At 44.0% G+C, this 19665-nt stretch overlaps 1 long non-coding RNA gene across 1 annotated transcript; it reads right to left on the bottom strand.

Annotated features, from left to right (window-relative positions):
• Positions 1–2982: 2982 nt before the first annotated feature.
• LOC138772316 (uncharacterized) lies at positions 2983–18573 on the bottom strand. The gene is made up of 3 exons (XR_011359744.1): positions 18295–18573; positions 17680–17756; positions 2983–3295 (listed from the first exon to the last, which is right to left on the bottom strand). It is a non-coding gene; the product is annotated as an uncharacterized lncRNA (long non-coding RNA).
• Positions 18574–19665: the final 1092 nt, after the last annotated feature.

Below are 19665 nucleotides of genomic sequence, written 5' to 3'. Positions count from 1 at the left end.
TAAGATCCGACCGTAAGTTCGTATGTAGTGTGCACTTCCTGGCCATAGTTCCATTGCATTACATTCATATCAGTGAACCTCAAACTTTTCATATTTTTGCGGTCGTAAATACGTGTCTTTACCAGTTAGGGTCTTTGTGGATCTGAGCACTGGTCCAATGGGGATCTGGAACCGTCTCCTGGTCCTCATAAGTAGTCAGCATGGCCAGCAGCTAGTCGCTGGCTATTACAGCAATCTAAGCTAAGTGTACTGTCTCTGGTATCTGCTGTGTGCTTCTCTGACCCTTGCCTGTTCCCTCTCTATCCTGTCTGCCGCCTGTCCCTGTCCCTCTCTATCCTTTCCCTCTCTATCCTGTCTGCCTGCTCTCATTTACCCGACTTGTCTGCCGATTTTGTACTTTTGCTGCCCGCCGTTACTGACCCGGATTGTTGACCTTGGATTTATTTTGTTTGTTTGTCTGTCGCTATTCTGTGTTTCACACTATTGAGTATAGGGACTGTCACCATGGTTGTCCGCAGTCGCCTAGAACTGTGTTGTGATAAGTAGGCAGGGACAGTGGATGGGATCAGCTTAGGGCTCACTGTCCGTGTCTTGTCAGACTGCCTTTTGCCATACCCGAAACTGACACTAGGTTTGGGAGAATTTCATTTTCTGGCTTTTTAGCGGAATACCCCTTTAATAGATGCGGTAAGGATCCTCCCTACCATGTACTGGTACCTTCTTATGCTGGCAAAATGTCCTTTACTGCCATGCGCGAGGCAAGGAGAGAGATGAGAACCAGTCATCTGGGCTGTGACAAGTGACCGCTAATGTGCCTCCTTGCCTGTCAATCACCCCGTAGAGAGCCGGGACTAGTCACAGCCCAGATGACTAGTTCCCTGCTCTCTTGCTGCCTCTCACATTAGGCCGTAAAGGACGTTTTTCCATGAAGGTGTATTAACCCCTATAAGACTCATCTTTGGTCTTTACCAAAATAAAACATGTGAACTTCATACGTCTGTGTCTGTGATGTGTGGTTATTGTTTCAGTTTCCTGATGTCTCATCTCTGTATAGCTCTGGCCACCAGTCACGCAAGGCGTCCCATCTGAATGCTTGGAAACAAAGTGGTTTATTCACCAATAGGCTGTGTCCGGTCTCTACTACCCGCTCCTATGTAAACCTTGGACTTAAAGCAACCACAATCGGTCTAAAATTCTTGAACAATATATCACACCGAACAAAAAAAATGGGGGGGGGGGGGGACACTAAGAAAACTCCATAAAATTCCTTTTTTTTTCCCAGTTTCACCCATAAATGATTTGTTTTTGCTTTGTTATAAGGACATCATTATACAGTGTAACTTGTCAGGGAAAAATACTCCTCATACAACAGGGAGGTAAAGCAAGTGAGAAAACATAAGAGGTTAAACTACTTCACTGCCTAAGGCTATGTTCACACTACGTATATGTCGCGGCCGGACATATACATGTTAAACTCTGGACAGGGATTTACGTAAGTTGCGGCCGGCTACGTACGGTCCGCGAACTTACGCCCGTAGTCTACTTACGCTTCCCGAGTGCCCTACGTAGCGATCTGACGGCGGTCTTTTACTTGGAAATCTTCGGCTAGCCCCGGACACCCCACAGAACCTTTTGGATCGGCAAAGAAAAGTGCAAAAAGTGCAAAAAGTGAAGAAATCACCACTACGTACGGGACCGCATGTTACGCTACGGGCGTAAGTTACAGCATTTTCGTCCTCAAACAATGGTCTGGTTCATTTTTTACGGCGCCGCGTACGATCCTGGCGTAAGTTCTTACGTAGTGTGAACTGTGCAGCCGTAGATCGTATACTTTCCATTGTACGCAAACTAGGTAAATCTCCAGCCGCTTATTCACGGAACGCGCTACGTCCGGAAACTTAGTGTGAACATAGCCTAATGGTGCGTTTACACAGAAAGATTTATCTGACAGATTTTGGAAGCCAAAACCAGGAATGGATTTGAAAAGAGGATAGATCCCAGTCTTTCCTTTATGACCTGATCCCTGTTTATAGTCTGTTCCTGGTTTTGGCTTTAAAGATCTGTCAGATAAATCTGTCTGTGTAAACGCACCATTAGGCCGGCTGATTGGTGATCTGGCGTCAGAGAACGACCGGTGTCAGTGAAGTTACTACAGTACCGTCCGGGATAAACTTAAATTCTAATGAATTAAGATGTGGGTGCATCCTTGTGCGCCCGCAACCCAATTCACCATAGCCGACAATGGAGAGTTCCAGATCTGCACTTTCCATTGTGTGACCTGCCAGGCTTGTGCGGCCACTATTCAATGAATAGTGGCCGCACAAAACTGACATGTCAGTTTTCGTTGCGGCTACTAGGGATCCCACCGGAGCATATGCTATGGGGGACATTTATTAAGTGCGACGTTTTTTACGCCGGACTTATAAATGTCCCCGCATCTCCAGCGCTACGGAGATTTATGTAGAGGCGGACTGCCTCTACATAAATCCCGTGCGTGTCGGTGAGCACAGCCGAAAACCTACGCCACCTGAAAGGTGGAGTAGGTTTTCGGCGTATCTTTCAGTTTAAAAAAACAATGAATCGCACGGACTATGAGTTTTTGATCTTTTAACAGGTTCTTAAATCGTCGTTCGTCGTTCGCAAAAAATTCGCAGATCTTTCCGTGTAAACAGTCGTTCACTGATTTTACCGATGTGCGAGATAGGCTAAAATGATCGCAAAACGATCGCAAAATGATTTTTCTGTACGATATATCGTTCCATCTAAGCGCTGATCGTTATTTTAAAAAAAATCGTTACCTTGAAATCGTTAATCATACGACGAATTATCACTCCGTGTAAACTTTGCATAAGATGGCCCCATGACCACACAAAAATTTTACTTTTCACCTTTAGAAATATTTTCCGATATTTGGAGAACTGAATAACCAGCCACCATTTCGCAACCATTTTTTTCTTTCTTACAAACAGATTTATTGGGGGTCAAGATATGAAGGATGATAGGAAAGTAGTGTGAATTACTAAGCTGACAGGGCATCTTCATCTTTACTATGGATCGTTTCTATTACTATGAAACTATTAGAGTCGCCCAGCCTTGTCTTGACCAACATGAAACGTGTGGAATAGATATGAATACAGCAGTCTTTGTCTGTGTTGTGGTTGTTTCCATTTCCTGACTTCTCACTTTTTCCATTGTCTGTATAGCTCTGGGCACCAGTCACACAAGATGTCCGATCTGTATACTCTCAGGATGTCTGTCCTTATTCTCTACTTCTCATCAGGTAAGTAGAAGCATTCTATGGATTATAAAAGATACATAGGAGATAGATAGATAGATAGATAGATAGATAGATAGATAGATAGATAGATAGATAGATAGATAGATAGGAGATAGATAGATAGATAGATGATAGATAGATAGATAGATAGATAGATAGATAGATAGATAGATAGATAGATAGGAGATAGATAGATAGATAGATAGATAGATAGATAGATAATAGATAGATAATAGATAGATAGGAGATAGATAGCAGATAGATAGATAGATAGGAGATAGATAGATGATAGATAGATAGATAGATAGATAGATAGATAGATAGATAGGAGATAGATAGATAGATAGATAGATAGATAGATAGATAGATAGATAATAGATAGATAATAGATAGATAGGAGATAGATAGCAGATAGATAGATAGATAGATAGATAGATAGATAGATAGATAATAGATAGATAGGAGATAGATAGATAGATAGATAGATAGATAGATAGATAGATAGATAGATAGGAGATAGATAGATAGGAGATAGATAGATAGATAGATAGATAGATAGATAGATAGATAGACAGATAGATAAACAAAACACAACAACCACTGAACTCAGGGAGAACAATGAAAAATTCCAATCGAGTACTGATTTACCAGTCTCCATTGATTGTCCCATACAAAATTTGAATATGCAAAAAAGGGGTCAGTTACGAGTCTCAAAACACGGGAATAGCCAGATATCCCTCTCTCTGGAGAAGGAAGCCCATTGCCAAGGGGTGCCTCCTAGTGGGGAGAGCACCAAACCACCCTGGTAAGTAGTCCCTCAGGTCCTCGCTCTGTTGCGAGCTTTGGGACCTAAATAGGGAAACACCAGGGTGGCCCCTGTGAGTCAAAGTCTAACTCTGTGGTGAGTGTAACGACATAAGACAAGGGTTACCAAGGCTAGGCATCCATAGATAGATAGATAGATAGATAGATAGATAGATAGATAGATAGGAGACAGATAGATAGATGATAGATAGATAGATAGATAGATAGATAGATAGATAGATAGATAGATAGGAGATAGATAGATAATAGATAGATAGATAGATAGATAGGAGATAGATAGATAATAGATAGATAGATAGATAGATAGATAGATAGATAGGAGATAGATAGATAGATAGATAGATAGATAGATAGATAGATAGATAGATAGGAGATAGATAGATAGGAGACAGATAGATAGATGATAGATAGATAGATAGATAGATAGATAGATAGATAGATAGAAAGCAGAAAGCGAGCAGCACAGCTTGGTAATTAGTCGGTGCCAGCAGACCCAGGTCCTGACTTCAGACCGAAAGCATATATCACGGGAAAGTCCACGGCACACAGGTTCAATGTGAAGAAATAAGTGTTTATTCAAATCATGCAGCAATCCAGTACGCAACGTTTCGGTGGCTACTTGCCACCATTTTCAAGCTTGAAAATGGTGGCAAGTAGCCACCGAAACGTTGCGTACTGGATTGCTGCATGATTTGAATAAACACTTATTTCTTCACATTGAACCTGTGTGCCGTGGACTTTCCCGTGATAGATAGATAGATAGATCAAGGGTAGCGTAAAAAAAAAATTCTTTATTCCTCCGACCACATCAAAGACTTGTATTTATACGATATGGATCAGTCAAATCTAGTGGTTAGTGAGGATCCCAGTGGTCATATTTCTATAGATCAGACTGTAGGAGATTACTATGTAAATCCCTATAAAAAAAAGTGTTTGTAGGTAAATACTGGACTATAACAATTATCATCTCATTTCCGGCAGGTCTGGCTGTATCTGGAGGAGAAGTCACAGAATCAGGGGATGGCACACTGACCTTACCCTGCACTTACTCTTTTTATAAAGATAAAGAATTGATATGTTGGGGACGAGGAAAGTGCCATCTGTTCGGCTGTTATGATGGGATCATCTGGTCTGATGGCTTCGATGTGATCAAGAGGGAATCTGACAGATACCAGTTACTGGGGAACATCAGTCGGGGGGACGTGTCCCTGACCATCACCGGGGCCACCAACCAAGATGAAGGAACTTACTGCTGCAATGTGAGGATTTCAAGGAGACATCGAGAAATTGCTTATATAACAGAAAGAACAGTAATAAGAACACTGGAGCCGCCTTACAGTAAGGAGACTCTTCATATATCCCCACCATTTTACATTACAGCATATATACAATATATCATATATACACACATATATCTCAAGAAAACCAAAAATAATACCAATAACATCAAATAAAGTGCAAGATAATATACAAGGGACATAATAGTGAGAATTGTCCACATTATAGCAGTAGAATCTATACAATGACTGGGAGCTAATCCCCACATTACTCCTTGTTGTTCAGGTTTGTGGTAAGGTCTCATTGATATCAACAGTATTATATAGCAAGAAAATGAAGATAGTGTCGATGTTTGTACTATTTGCAGAGTTAAAACATGTATATAAGTGGATGAAAAGGAATACAGTGCACTAATATTATATAATGATATAAAAGAGACCAATAGAAAAAGAATAAACCTCTATGTCTACTTATAAATAATAGCTATAAGCAATGAATACATGTACAGTATCTACAAATCCTAGTTACCCACTTGTATTCTCTCTCCTATTACATGTAGTACAGGTAGAGAGCAGTACAGTGCATGTAGTACAGGTAGAGAGCAGCGCAGTACATGTAGTACAGGTAGAGAGCAGTACAGTACATGTAGTACAGGTAGAGAGCAGTACAGTACATGCAGTACAGGTAGAGGGCAGTACAGTACATGTAGTACAGGTAGAGAGCAGTGCAGTACATGTAGTACAGGTAGAGAGCAGTACAGTACATGTAGTACAGGTAGAGAGCAGTACAGGTAGAGGGCAGTACAGTACAGGTAGTACAGGTAGAGAGCAGTACAGTACATGCAGTACAGGTAGAGGGCAGTACAGTACATGTAGTACAGGTAGAGAGCAGTACAGTGCATGTAGTACAGGTAGAGAGCAGCGCAGTACATGTAGTACAGGTAGTGAGCAGTACAGTACATGTAGTACAGGTAGAGGGCAGTACAGTACATGTAGTACAGGTAAAGAGCAGTACAGTGCATGTAGTACAGGTAGAGAGCAGCGCAGTACATGTAGTACAGGTAGAGAGCAGTACAGTACATGTAGTACAGGTAGAGAGCAGTACAGTACATGCAGTACAGGTAGAGGGCAGTACAGTACATGTAGTACAGGTAGAGAGCAGTACAGTACATATAGTACAGGTAGAGAGCAGCGCAGTACATGTAGTACAGGTAGAGAGCAGTACAGTACATGCAGTACAGGTAGAGGGCAGTACAGTACATGCAGTACAGGTAGAGAGCAGTACAGTACATGTAGTACAGGTAGAAATCAGTACAGTACATGTAGTTTAGGAAGAGAGCAGTACAGTACATGTAGTACAGGTAGAGAACAGTACAGTACATGTAGTACAGGTAAAGAACAGTACAGTACATGTAGTACAGGTAGAGAGCAGTACAGTACATGTAGTACAGGTAGAGGGCAGTACAGTACATGCAGTACAGGTAGAAATCAGTACAGTACATGTAGTTTAGGAAGAGAGAAGTACAGTACATGTAGTACAGGTAGAGAGCAGTACAGTACATGCAGTACAGGTAGAGAGTAGTACAGTACATGCAGTACAGGTAGAGAGCAGTACAGTACATGTAGTACAGGTAGAGAGCAGTACAGTACATGCAGTACAGGTAGAGAGCAGTACAGTACATGTAGTACAGGTAGAGAACAGTACAGTACATGTAGTACAGGTAGAGAACAGTACAGTACATGTACTACAGATAGAGAGCAGTAGATGTAGTACAGGTAGAGAGCAGTACAGTACATGAAGTACAGGTAGAGAGCAGTACAGTACATGTAGTACAGGTAGAGAGCAGTATAGTACATGAAGTACAGGTTGAGAGCAGTACACACTGGCGGAACTACCGCCGTAGCAGCCGGAGAGGCCGCTACGGGGCCCCTGGCATTCGAGGGCCCGAGGCCTTGGCCCCCGAAGCTGACCGCCTGCAGCACCCGGTGGTCGAGCGGGCCTCCCGGGTGTTAAGTGTTCTAATTGACAGGGCGAGAAGCCATAGGCTTCTCGCCCTGTCAATCACTCTTGTGACCGCAAGCAGCGTTTTGCTTGCGATCACAAGAGTGTCGGCCCCCACCGGATGAGCAGCTCCCTGGTCGAGTCCCACGCAGCGGCATCAATGAGCTCAGTGTGCGCCGCCGCGGCTGGGACTTCCGGGTACAGAGAACGTGTCACTCTCTGTACCGGAAGTCCCAGCCGCCGCGGCGCACACTGAGCTCAGCGATGGCGCTGCGTGGGACTCGACCAGGGAGCTGCTCATCCGTCGGGGAAGAGAGAAGAAGAGACCAGCGACCGACGGGGGAGCGTGTGGTTTGGTGAGTTCTGTTTTGTTTTTTTCTTTTTATCAGAGGACAACAGTGGGGGCTATATGGGGGAGGACAACAACAGTGGGGGCTATATGGGGGAGGACACAACAGTGGGGGCTATATGGGGGAGGACAACAACAGTGGGGGCTATATGGGGGAAGTACAACAACAGTGGGGGCTATATGGGGGAGGACAACAACAGTGGGGGCTATATGGGGGAGGACAACAACAGTGGGGGCTATATGGGGGAGGACAACAACAGTGGGGGCTATATGGGGGAGGACAACAACAGTGGGGGCTATATGGGGGAGGACAAGAACAGTGGGGGCTATATGGGGGAGGACAAGAACAGTGGGGGCTATATGGGGGAGGACAACAACAGTAGGGGCTATATGGGGGAGGAACAACACTGGGGGCTATATATATGGGGGAGGACAACAACAGTGGGGGCTATATGGGGGAGGACAACAACAGTGGGGGGCTATATGGGGAAGGACAACAACAGTGGGGGCTATATGGGGGAGGACACAACAGTGGGGGCTATATGGGGGAGGACACAACAGTGGGGGCTATATGGGGGAGGACAACAACAGTGGGGGCTATATGGGGGAGGACACAACAGTGGGGGCTATATGGGGGAGGACAACAACAGTGGGGGCTATATGGGGGAAGGACAACAACAGTGGGGGCTATATGGGGGAGGAACAACACTGGGGGCTATATATATGGGGGAGGACAACAACAGTGGGGGCTATATGGGGGAGGAACAACACTGGGGGCTATATATATGGGGGAGGACAACAACAGTGGGGGCTATATGGGGGAGGAACAACACTGGGGGCTATATGGGGGAGGAACAACACTGGGGGCTATATGGGGGAGGACAACAACAGTGGGGGCTATATGGAGAGGACAACAACACTGGGGGCTATATGGGGGAGGAACAACACTGGGTGCTATATGGGGGAGGAACAACATTGGGGGCTATACGGGTCTGGGGATGCAAAACTGGAAGCTGCCTATAGGGGGATGCACAAAACTCTGGGCTACCTATAGGGGGATGCACAACACTGGGATATCTATATGGGGGATGGACAACACTGGGGGATACCTATAGGGGGATGCACACACAGAGGTAGCCATATACTATCAGGCAGGGATAGTGAACCTTGGCTTTCCAGCTATTGCAAAACTACAGCTTTAGCTTTGACTGTCTACACATGATGGGAGTTGCAGTTTTGCAACAGCTGGAGGGCCAAGGTTCCCTATCCCTGGTATAGGGGATGCACAGAGGTTGTCATCTACTATAAAGGGACACAGAGAGGGAGGCTCCCTACTATAGGAGATGCACAAAAGACCATCTATATGGAGGACTGAACAAGGGACCATCTATAAGGTGTCTACACAGAGCGGGGCATATTAGGGATATATATATATATATATATATATATATATATATATATACACACACACACACATACACTACAAAGAGTCAGGGTTACCCACTAAATGAGGGCTTAAAGGGGCCAATACAGATGTGCAGTTAGTAGAAAGATGAGGATGGTGTCAGAGTGAGGAGCCTAATATGTCTGTCTGGCAGATTCTGTGGATTCGTGGCTCAGAGAATTTCTCATAATGGCCCAGGGCAGATGGAGAAGAAGATGAAAAGGAAGAACTCTGATCAGAGAAGACGTCCCCTGTGAGTCACCTGATGTAACTGCACTGTAATTTGTATGGTGTACAGAACCTGTGTAGAGCTGGGTGTGTTGATGGCGTAGTGGTCGGTCAGAGGAGGGGGGCCCCAATCAAAAGTTTGCTATGGGGCCCAGTCATTTCTAGTTACGCCCCTGGCAGTACAGTACATGTACTACAGGTAGAGAGCAGTAGATGTAGTACAGGTAGAGAGCACTACAGTACATGAAGTACAGGTAGAGGGCAGTACAGTACATGTAGTACAGGTAGAGGGCAGTACAGTACATGTAGTACAGGTAGAGGGCAGTACAGTACATGTAGTACAGGTTGAGAGCAGTACAGTATGAGAGCAGTACAGTACATGTAGTACAGGTAGAGAGCAGTACAGTACATATAGTACAGGTAGAGGGCAGTACAGTACATGTAGTACAGGTAGAGGGCAGTACAGTACATGTAGTACAGGTAGAGAGCAGTACAGTACATGTAGTATAGGTAGAGGGCAGTACAGTACATGTAGTACAGGTAGATAGCAGTACAGTACATGTAGTACAGGTATAGTGCAGTACAGTACATGTAGTACAGGTAGAGGGCAGTACAGTACATGTAGTACAGGTATAGTGCAGTACAGTACATGTTGTACAGGTAGAGGGCAGTACAGTACATGTAGTACAGGTAGAGGGCAGTACAGTACATGTAGTACAGGTAGAGAACAGTACAGTACATGTAGTACAGGAAGAGAGCAGTGTAGTACATGTATTAAAGTGACACTGTCCCCCCTTTTTTCATTCTGACTTCTCTACACAGGTGTAATGGGTAAAATTAGCAGTTTTCATACCTTATTTTATATCATGCGTCATGGTGCTTGTTCAAGTAAAAAGTCATCTTTCATCATCTGCAGATTGAGCTAAGTGGGCAGGGCTTTATGGCAACGCCACTTAGCCACGCCCACCGCACCACATTGGCCCCACCCCTCTGCGTCGTCATCAGCACATAGGTCCCACCCCCTCAACACCCATTGGTATGGGCCGCCCTAGAGGGGGTGGGGCCTATACCTTTAGGCCAGCCTGTTGCAATGGTCGGCGGTGCGCTGTTGATAAAAGATCCCTTTTTACTTGAACAAGCAGCATGACGTACGATATAAAATAAGGTAAACTGCTAAATTTACCCATTACACCTGTGTAGAGAAGTCAGAATGCAAAACCGGGGTGATAGTGTCACTTTAAAGGGAGAAGGCAATAAGTAATGATAAACTGTGAGAAAATATTGGGTGGTTTTTATCTCTTCTAGACTTTTATAATTTTATCTCATTTTATACTTTCCAGTATTTTTCCATCATATAATATAGTAATGCAGGACAATGTCTGTCATTGTATGTAATTCAATCATGTCACATATAAGTAAAATGTCTAGGCTGTGAAGTGAAAAGTAATTAGATGTGTCGACCTGTTTGCATTTTGGACTGAATAGACCATATAATAGACTTCTGGATTCCTTACTATTTCTGGATCTTGCCAGTGTGGTGTACCTCCAGGGATGTTGTGTCGAAGGAGCCACCGTTCACCTGCCAGGTGTTGAAGGGTGACGCCACTCCCGTGGTGGACGGTCGAGACAACAGGTGGGCACACAGGTGTGATGGCTTTTAGGTGTAAGGCCGGTTGTACCCTTTTCCCCTGTGATCGGTGTCCTGTTGGGTTGCTACCGGGTCCCTTGGGATAGTGTCACAGATGATGTAGTCACAGGTGGCCAGAGCGGTGTAATGACCCTCCCGAATAGGAGGACCCGCCACCCACAGAAAGGGGAAGTGTCCCAAGGTTGTGGTGTATATGCTGTGCAGGTGGTGAGGAATAATCACAAAGTCTTGGAATAAAGTTAAGTTGGTTTACTATCTTGCAAATGTGCAGCTGGTGATAGAGAAGATCTTTGATAAAACCTCGACAAAGTTCCAATACAGACTTTAACATCAGACAACCAGATCTGTGAGATAAGTGCTGAGTAGGAGATAGTTGTGTTAGTAGAGTTGTACTGAGGTAGAGTAGCAGAGAGGAGGATGCTGTGAGAGTCTCAACCCATGTAGAAGTGTGCTCTGCCGGGATGTTGGAGGATATAGAAGAATACTTGTAGTAGAAGAAGAAGAACACCTGTGCCTGTGTATTGACCTTGACTTTAGTCTTCACACCACCGTATGCCCACTAGCGTTGGTGGAACTGTACTAATGGGTGACACAGGCCCCAGACCTTGTTACCTGGGCTGAGCGGAATGCTGAGCTTACCCTTCTGACACCTGCTCTGCGAGATGGAGTTCATAGGCTTACTACAACTTTGCTGCACCCTTTTATCTGGTCCTCTCCTAAGAGGTTTAACACTGCATAGTGCTTTGTGTGGGCATGTAAGGGAAAGTCCTACCCATGCAAGGAACTGGCTAAGACTACACTGCGGGGACCTGGCAGAGGGCCAGGGCCTGGGCAAGGCTGCTGTGTAGAGCTATCTAGCTTGCGTCCTTTCTCCACACTGTCCTGAACGGAAAGCTCTTGCTCCTCCCCCATCCAAGGGACTAACTTCCTCTACAGCGTGTAGGATGCACTGTGATTGGGTGAAAAGAGTGCAACAGAAGAATAGAGAGAAGAAATAGAATAGGATAGAAGAAAACAGAAATCCTACTGTTCACAGAGTCTGGTACACATAACCACAATAACCCTTTGCGATCCTTCAGCTGTGCAGCTTCCCTACACAAATGCATACTATAGTGACATCTAGTGGTCAACTCTTAAGACTACTTTGGCTTGTAATAAGACCACAAAAAGTACAGACTTTTGAATAATGGGTGTGAATAATAGTAACACCCCTAGTGGGACACCACACCAGATATAAAGATTAGTGGAGATCCCAGTGGTCATATCTCCATGAATCAGACTAAAGGAAAATTGCCATAAAAATCCTTGTAAACTAGTGTGTTTAGTTAAAAACTGGACTATAATAGCTGTCATCTCACTTTCCACCTCACAGGTCTGGCAGTATCTGGAGGAGATGTGACAGGATCAGTGGGTGACACAGTGACCTTACCCTTCACTTACCCTGATGACGAATATCCATACTCTATATGCTGGGGAAGAGGCGGGTGCTCACTGTATGGTTGTTATGATGGGATCATCTGGATTGAAGGCTATGATGTGACCTGGAGGAAATCTGACAGATACCAGTTACTGGGGGACATCAAACAGGGGGACGTGTCCCTGACCATCACCGGGGCCACCAACCAAGATGAAGGAACCTACTGCTGCCGGGTGGAGATTTCAGAGACAGAGGTTTTTCTAATGGAAAGAACAGTAAAAGGAATACTGGAGCCGACTTACAGTAAGGAGACCCTTCACAGCCATTTTACATTACAGCATACATGTCTATGGTAAACGTAACAATCCAGCGGCAGCATCACTGACAAGCAGACGTGATAACAACTTCATCATATAAAGGACAATATTGTGTCTGGTGTTTCTTATCCCAAACAGTCCTGTTTCTAAGACCTCTATAGAGATGTATAATAGAGATGATCATCTGTGAGTGTACACCTGCCTAGCTATGGAGTTATATATAGGATGGAAATGTGGTGAGGTACAGGTATAGGTGTTGTGACAGCTTAGACTAGGTTCACACTGCGTTTTTGCATTCCATTTTTTTTATCCGTTTTTTGCAAAAAAAAAAAAAAAAAAAAAGGATGAAAAACGGATGAAAAAAAACGGATGCATTTGTGTGCATCCGTTTTGATCCGTTTTTCCATTTACTTCCATTGAAAAACAAAAGTGATCAAAACGGATCGTTTTTTTTTTTAACGGACACAAAGTAGTGTCAGCTACGTTTTTGTGTCCGTCAAAAAAAACTGATCCGTTTTGATCCGTTTTTTTTTTTTTTACAATGGAAATCAATTAAAAAAACCGATTCAAAACGGATGCACACAAATGCATCCATTTTTTTTTTGCAAAAAACATTGCAAAAACTCATTGTGAACTCAGCCTTAGCTAGAGAGGATATTGTCGTGACGCCAGTGCTTGTCCAGCACACAGGTATGATGTTGGTACCTGCTTTGTTTATGTGGCTGGCTGTGTTCCCCAATGGTCGGTGATTTGATGGGTCCCTTGGCCTCTTGTCACGAGTGGCAACTGACCCACCCAGACTATCGGTACTGCCACCCACAGAAGGGGAAAAAGTAACCCAAGGTGTGCGGTTGGTGTGTATGGGTGCTGGTACGTACAAAGTATGACAGAGTCCCAGTGTTCTAAAAACAAAACAGCTTTACTGTGCAGTCTTTCAGTAATACAATACGCTTTCACAAAATAGATAAGTCTTTGACACAGACTTTTAGTGCTTGAGCTCATTTGTGCTGGGGGAGGTGCTTAGAGAAGTAGAGAGGAAGAGAGGTAGTTGTAGTGGTGCATGGAGAGTTGAGCAGAGGAGAAGAGTTTGTCGAAGGAGCCCCAACCCAGTGTAGCAATGTACTCTGAAGAAATATTTTAGAGTGAAATACTTGTACTTGTACCTGTGTTTAGACTGTGTCTGACAACCTTCCCAGTTACCTGCACTGCGAGATAGGATATGTAGACCTCTTTCGGTAGCTTTGTCCTATCCAGGTTAGTTGCTCTTTTGTTTTAGGATACTGCGCTGCACGTTTTAGACTTGTTCTCAGTGTGGATTAGGGTGTTCCTGGACTCCTCTCCTTGTAAGTGCTTAGCACTGCATAATATATATAGTAGAATTACTGAAAGAACTGGTTGTCTCTAGCTGCATCTGTACACATCCGTGTCTAGACTAGACTGCTTTTTGTCCCTGTCAGAGATCCTGGCAGCAGCCAGGCCCTGGCTTAACTACAGCAGGAACAATAGGTTTTGCTTCTTCCCTCTCTGAGAATCTGGTAAGAACTAAACTGCACTTCCTCCACCAGTGTCTCCTCCTACAGGGGCCTAAGTGTACTTCCCTGTGAGTGGTGGGGATGAGTGTGTGCATAAGAAAGGAGAAAAGAGATTGGTTAGAAGTAGAGAGCACCTCCTATTGGTCACTAGTAACACATGGTAAATGTAAAATATTAACCCATGATCTTCCTCAGCTGTGCAATACATAGGGATACAAAATACTGACATCTAGTGGTGAAACTGCAAAATTTCACCACCACTTAACCTAAAGAAAGGAAGCTTTTTGAGAGGCACAAAGGGGAGAAAAAGAACCACCTGTTGTGGGATACCACAGAGACATATATCAGGAGGAGAACTGTCCATTCAGGATTTAGCGGTCTTGGGTGAGAATCTAGGAACTTTTATTGTCAAACACTGAAATCCGATTATATTAATTATTATTATCATTATATTAACTTGTGTGTTTCAGGTCCTGAGGTAACAGATGATGTCTCTAGCACAACAGAAGTGATGGTAAAACAAAGTAATAAAAAGTAATACCAACAGAAACGATACTCCTCAACTCAACACTAATTCCATTTTTTTTTTTTCATAAGTAAAAAAATAATAATAAAATCACCAACACATTTCAGCAGTTTTATATATACAGTACCTATTCAGGACTGCAAACAATACATATAATACAATTAAAAAAGTCTAAAGTGAAATAGACTATGTCCCAAGGTGAACATTACCGTATTTTCCGACGTATAAGATGACTTTTTAACGCTTCTCTTAGGGCCCTATTCCACCGAACGATTATCGTTTGCATCATCGTTAACGATTAACGATCTCAAACGACCGCTATTGCGAAAGACCTGAAAACGTTCACTCATTTCCATGGAACGATAATCGTTACTTATGATCGTAATTGCGATCCTTTTTCTTCGCTATTTATTCGCTATTGCGTTCGTATCTATTGCGAACGACCGAACTATGTCTTATTCAATGCGAACGATTTGCGAACGTTTTGCGAACGAGCAACGATAAAAATAGGTCCAAGTCTTATAAAGCGATCAACGATTTCTCGTTCGGTCGTTAATCGTTAACTGCATTTCAAACGAACGATTATCGTTTAGATTCGAACCATTTAACGATAATCTGAACGATAATCGTCCGGTGAAATAGGGCCCTTAGAAGTCAGGGGTTGTCTCATACGCCGGTTAAGGTCGCCCCATACGGTGGGGGGGGCTCAAAAATGGCTGCATCCCCAGGTAGCCGGAGGGCGGGAACGGGCCCCGGGTGAGTTAACTGTTTTTTCTTCTTTTTTTTAAATTTAGCTGCAGCTAACTACTGCCTGACCGCAGGGCTGCGGTTAGGCAGGGGTTAACATTTTCCGGCATATAAGACGAATCCCTGACAATCTTCTTAAAAGTCGCCTTATACTCCCAGTCTTCTTATACCCCGGAAAATACGGTGTATATCAGGAATATGTACCACAGGATTTATGGATTATATGCTTAAAGGAAGTAATTGGAATTTTTTTAAATGTATTTATTGTATTGTATGTATTGTTTGTTAGCCATGAATAAGGAGGCATGAGACATCCAAAACATGTTGGTGACCTTTGTAAAGCCTGAAATTATTTTGGGATACGCTTTATGTAGCTGGAGAATCTGTCCTGTTGTAATTCCTACAATGCGCCCCCTGCCCCCTGGATACATAGGGGTCATTTGTATAGTAAAGCAGGACTGATTTTACCGCTGTCATTATTGGGCTGAAGGGCACACAAGAATGGAAAGCAGGCGCTGCAGGGGGTAAGCGTGACATCTATCTATTCATCTAGTATTTACAGTATCTCTCTATCTTATAAGAATCGTAAATATTACGTTTTACAATAATTATTATACAGATCTGTTGTTATTGTGTTGTGTTGTTATTTTCTGCTTTTCTGATCAGTATAATTGTTAGTTTCCTTTATGTTTTTCTATACAGCCAGCAACAGATTCCAGAAAACTAAAAATAATCTTAATTTCCAACACCATCCGAGGAATTATCATCATTCTGTTTCCCGCTTTCTTCCTTCTCATATATAAGTGTAAGTCTGGTTTACTATACTCATAGAGCGTCTGTAAGAAATACTCATAGGATTGTCAGCCAGGTGACGGAAATGGGGGATTTTTCTGGGAGGCCCTCAACACATTTACCTCAATGTGACTAAAGAGCAGTATTAGGCATTAGGGGGAACAATGACGAAACTGTGGTGCTCCAGGCAGTGCCCCTCCCTCCCTTAGACTGATTGTAAAAGGTGGTCCGAGATGTTCTAATCTTCTTTTCTTCTCCTGCAGGTTGTTCCTTGCAGCCCCATTCACCAGGAGAAGCTGGAAATATATGAGTGCCAGCAGAGTGACCCCATCATCATCAGTGCCAGCAGAGTGACCCCATCATCAGTGCCAGCAGAGTGACCCCATCATCAGTGCCAGCAGAGTGACCCCATCATCAGTGCCAGCAGAGTGACCCCATCATCATCAGTGCCAGCAGAGTGACCCCATCATCAGTGCCAGCAGAGTGACCCCATCATCAGTGCCAGCAGAGTGACCCCATCATCATCAGTGCCAGCAGAGTGACCCCATCATCAGTGCCAGCAGAGTGACCCCATCATCAGTGCCAGCAGAGTGACCCCATCATCAGTGCCAGCAGAGTGACCCCATCATCATCAGTGCCAGCAGAGTGACCCCATCATCAGTGCCAGCAGAGTGACCCCATCATCAGTGCCAGCAGAGTGACCCCATCATCATCAGTGCCAGCAGAGTGACCCCATCATCATCAGTGCCAGCAGAGTGACCCCATCATCAGTGTCAGAAGAGTGACCCCATCATCATCATCATCATTACCAGCAGAGTGACCGCATCATCATCAGTGTCTGAAGACTGACCCCCATCATCAGTGTCTGAAGACTGACCCCCATCATCAGTGTCTGAAGACTGACCCCCATCATCAGTGTCAGAAGACTGACCCCCATCATCAGTGTCAGCAGAGTGACCCCACCATCATTAGTATCAGCAGAGTGACCCCATCATCGGTGCCAGCAGAGTGACCCCCCCATCATCAGTGCCAGCAGAGTGACCCCATCATTAGTGCCAGCAGTGTGACCCCATCATCATCAGTGCCAGCAGTGACCCCATCATCAGTGCCAGCAGAGTGACCCCATCATCATCAGTGCCAGCAGAGTGACCCCATCATCATCAGTGCCAGCAGAGTGACCCCCATCATCAGTGTCTGAAGACTGACCCCCATCATCAGTGTCAGATTTCTTTCTTTCTTCTTTTTTTTTTTTGCGGAGGGCGAGGGGTTATATATTTTTTTTGTCCTTGTTTACTTACTCTATAGGTGACTTCACTTGTAGCAGTATGTAATATGTAAAGCTTCTTTTACTACTTTTGCACAATAAAACCATGCTCTATAAAAAAGAAAAAAAAAAAACTTTTATGTTGCTGCACTCCAAAAACCGTAACCTTACTAATACCTGTGAAGAATATAATTGAATACAGCTTCTCGCTGGAGGAATAACAGTTTTTAGATCTCAGCTTCTCACTGGAGGAATAATAGCTTATTTACTTGGAGAGTCTCTGTGTTACTTTAGCTTGAACTTAGTTTGGTAGGCTGACTTTAGGAGGAGAGAGGAACGAACTGAGGGCTACTTCAGGGTAATTAAGAGCTCTACCTAGACCCTAACGTACTCAGCTGTGGGGCCTTTTAAATAAAGAGTGCCTACCCCCAGGGGTATGAAGTTCCACCTATTGTTGTCTATGGGCACTAAGTGACATAGAAACAGGAACGTAGGTCACAACTGGTGGGTAGTGCTAGCCGTCGGGGGGACCCGTAAGGAAACCTAGCAACAGCAGTGGAGTCTTTTGGCTTTATGCACTTAGTTATCAGAATGAATACAGTGCAGCCGCTCAGCATAGGTAGAGTTGTTTCTTTTAGTCCCTGTTTACCTCAGCCTCCTCTGTGGGCTTTTAGCCAAACATAGCCAAGATGGGGTTGCTTGAGAAGAAATAAAGAAAAAATCCTTGACTTGAAGGGAACCTGTCACCCCCGTGCCGGGCGCTCATATCTCCGTCACCAGACCATCTCCAGAAGCGGGACCCGGCGGGATTAGGTCAGTATAGGGTGCTCTAACGGGGGGTCGGGAGCCTGTCACCCCAGCACCGGGGGTGATAGGTCCTCTTTAAAGCCCTGTACAGGGGAACCACAGCAGGAGCTCCCTAAGAGAAATCCAGACTGAATCAACTGACTAGATCTCCCTCAGGGAACAAACTACTCTGTGATTGGTCAGAAAAAAACTGGAAGGCCTTGACGTTGGCATATGATTGGTTGGATAACATGAGGTACCCAGCTCAGAGATTGGTCACTGGAAATCACCCCATACAACAGTGGCATAGACACAGATACAAATACAGTTAGGCAGTTGGAGAGTTAACCCTTTGTAAACAAACTCCTTCATCTGTGCATACAGTACACAAAATGCGGTGACATCTAGTGTTAGAAAATAGGAAGTGCAGGTAGAAATAGGAAATATAGGTACAAATAGGAAATATAGGTAGTGTGCAGATTCCCTTCAACCAAAGGGTCCTATAAGAAGGTACCTTACTACAGGTGGGCAAGAACATAACAGGGGCCACACCTGCTCTGGGACACTGCGGGTTGCCAAGGAGAGTTCGGCATCAGAGCCATAAAAGTGAGAATGGGGCTTGTGCATTGAACTTGCTAGGTATAGGATGCTGCCATGGCAACCAGACTGCCCAGCAGAGCCGTGTGTGCTGTATAATGGCAGGAGGAGTAGTCAGGAGGGTGGTCAGGCCAGTGGTTTAGCAGAGTATGGAGGGAAAAGCAAGTTCTGGGTCAATTGGAAATTATTTCACTATACAGGTGCAAGAATTATTATGTATATGTAAATATATACCTAGAATATAGATAATACATATATATATATATATATATATATATATATATATATATATATACACCACCATTTTACTGTGTCTAGATTTGAGGTTCGGCCAGTAAATGAAATACAACAAGTGTAAAGTAAATCATATATTGTCACAGTGGAATTTTGCCTTTATAGTTGTTATGAAAGTTGAATAAACATATAAAGAAGCAGAAAGAAATAATAATTAAAAAAAATGCAATACAAATCAACAATCACTGAAGAAACATTAGACAAAACTAAAAAGTTCCATTAATTTCAACAATATGAATTTCAAGCACATCACTGCCAGCCCCATCACATTGCCTAGGGCAGGGTTGCTAGGTGGTAACAGTAGTGGGTTAGTTGGTGCTTTACTTGGGCATTTGTCATGGTG

This window comes from Dendropsophus ebraccatus, chromosome 1 (assembly GCF_027789765.1).
Source record: "Dendropsophus ebraccatus isolate aDenEbr1 chromosome 1, aDenEbr1.pat, whole genome shotgun sequence".
Classification (NCBI taxonomy): domain Eukaryota; kingdom Metazoa; phylum Chordata; class Amphibia; order Anura; family Hylidae; genus Dendropsophus; species Dendropsophus ebraccatus.
The sequence above is the reverse complement of the archived record's forward strand: the minus strand, read 5'-3'. Positions and strand labels throughout refer to the sequence as shown.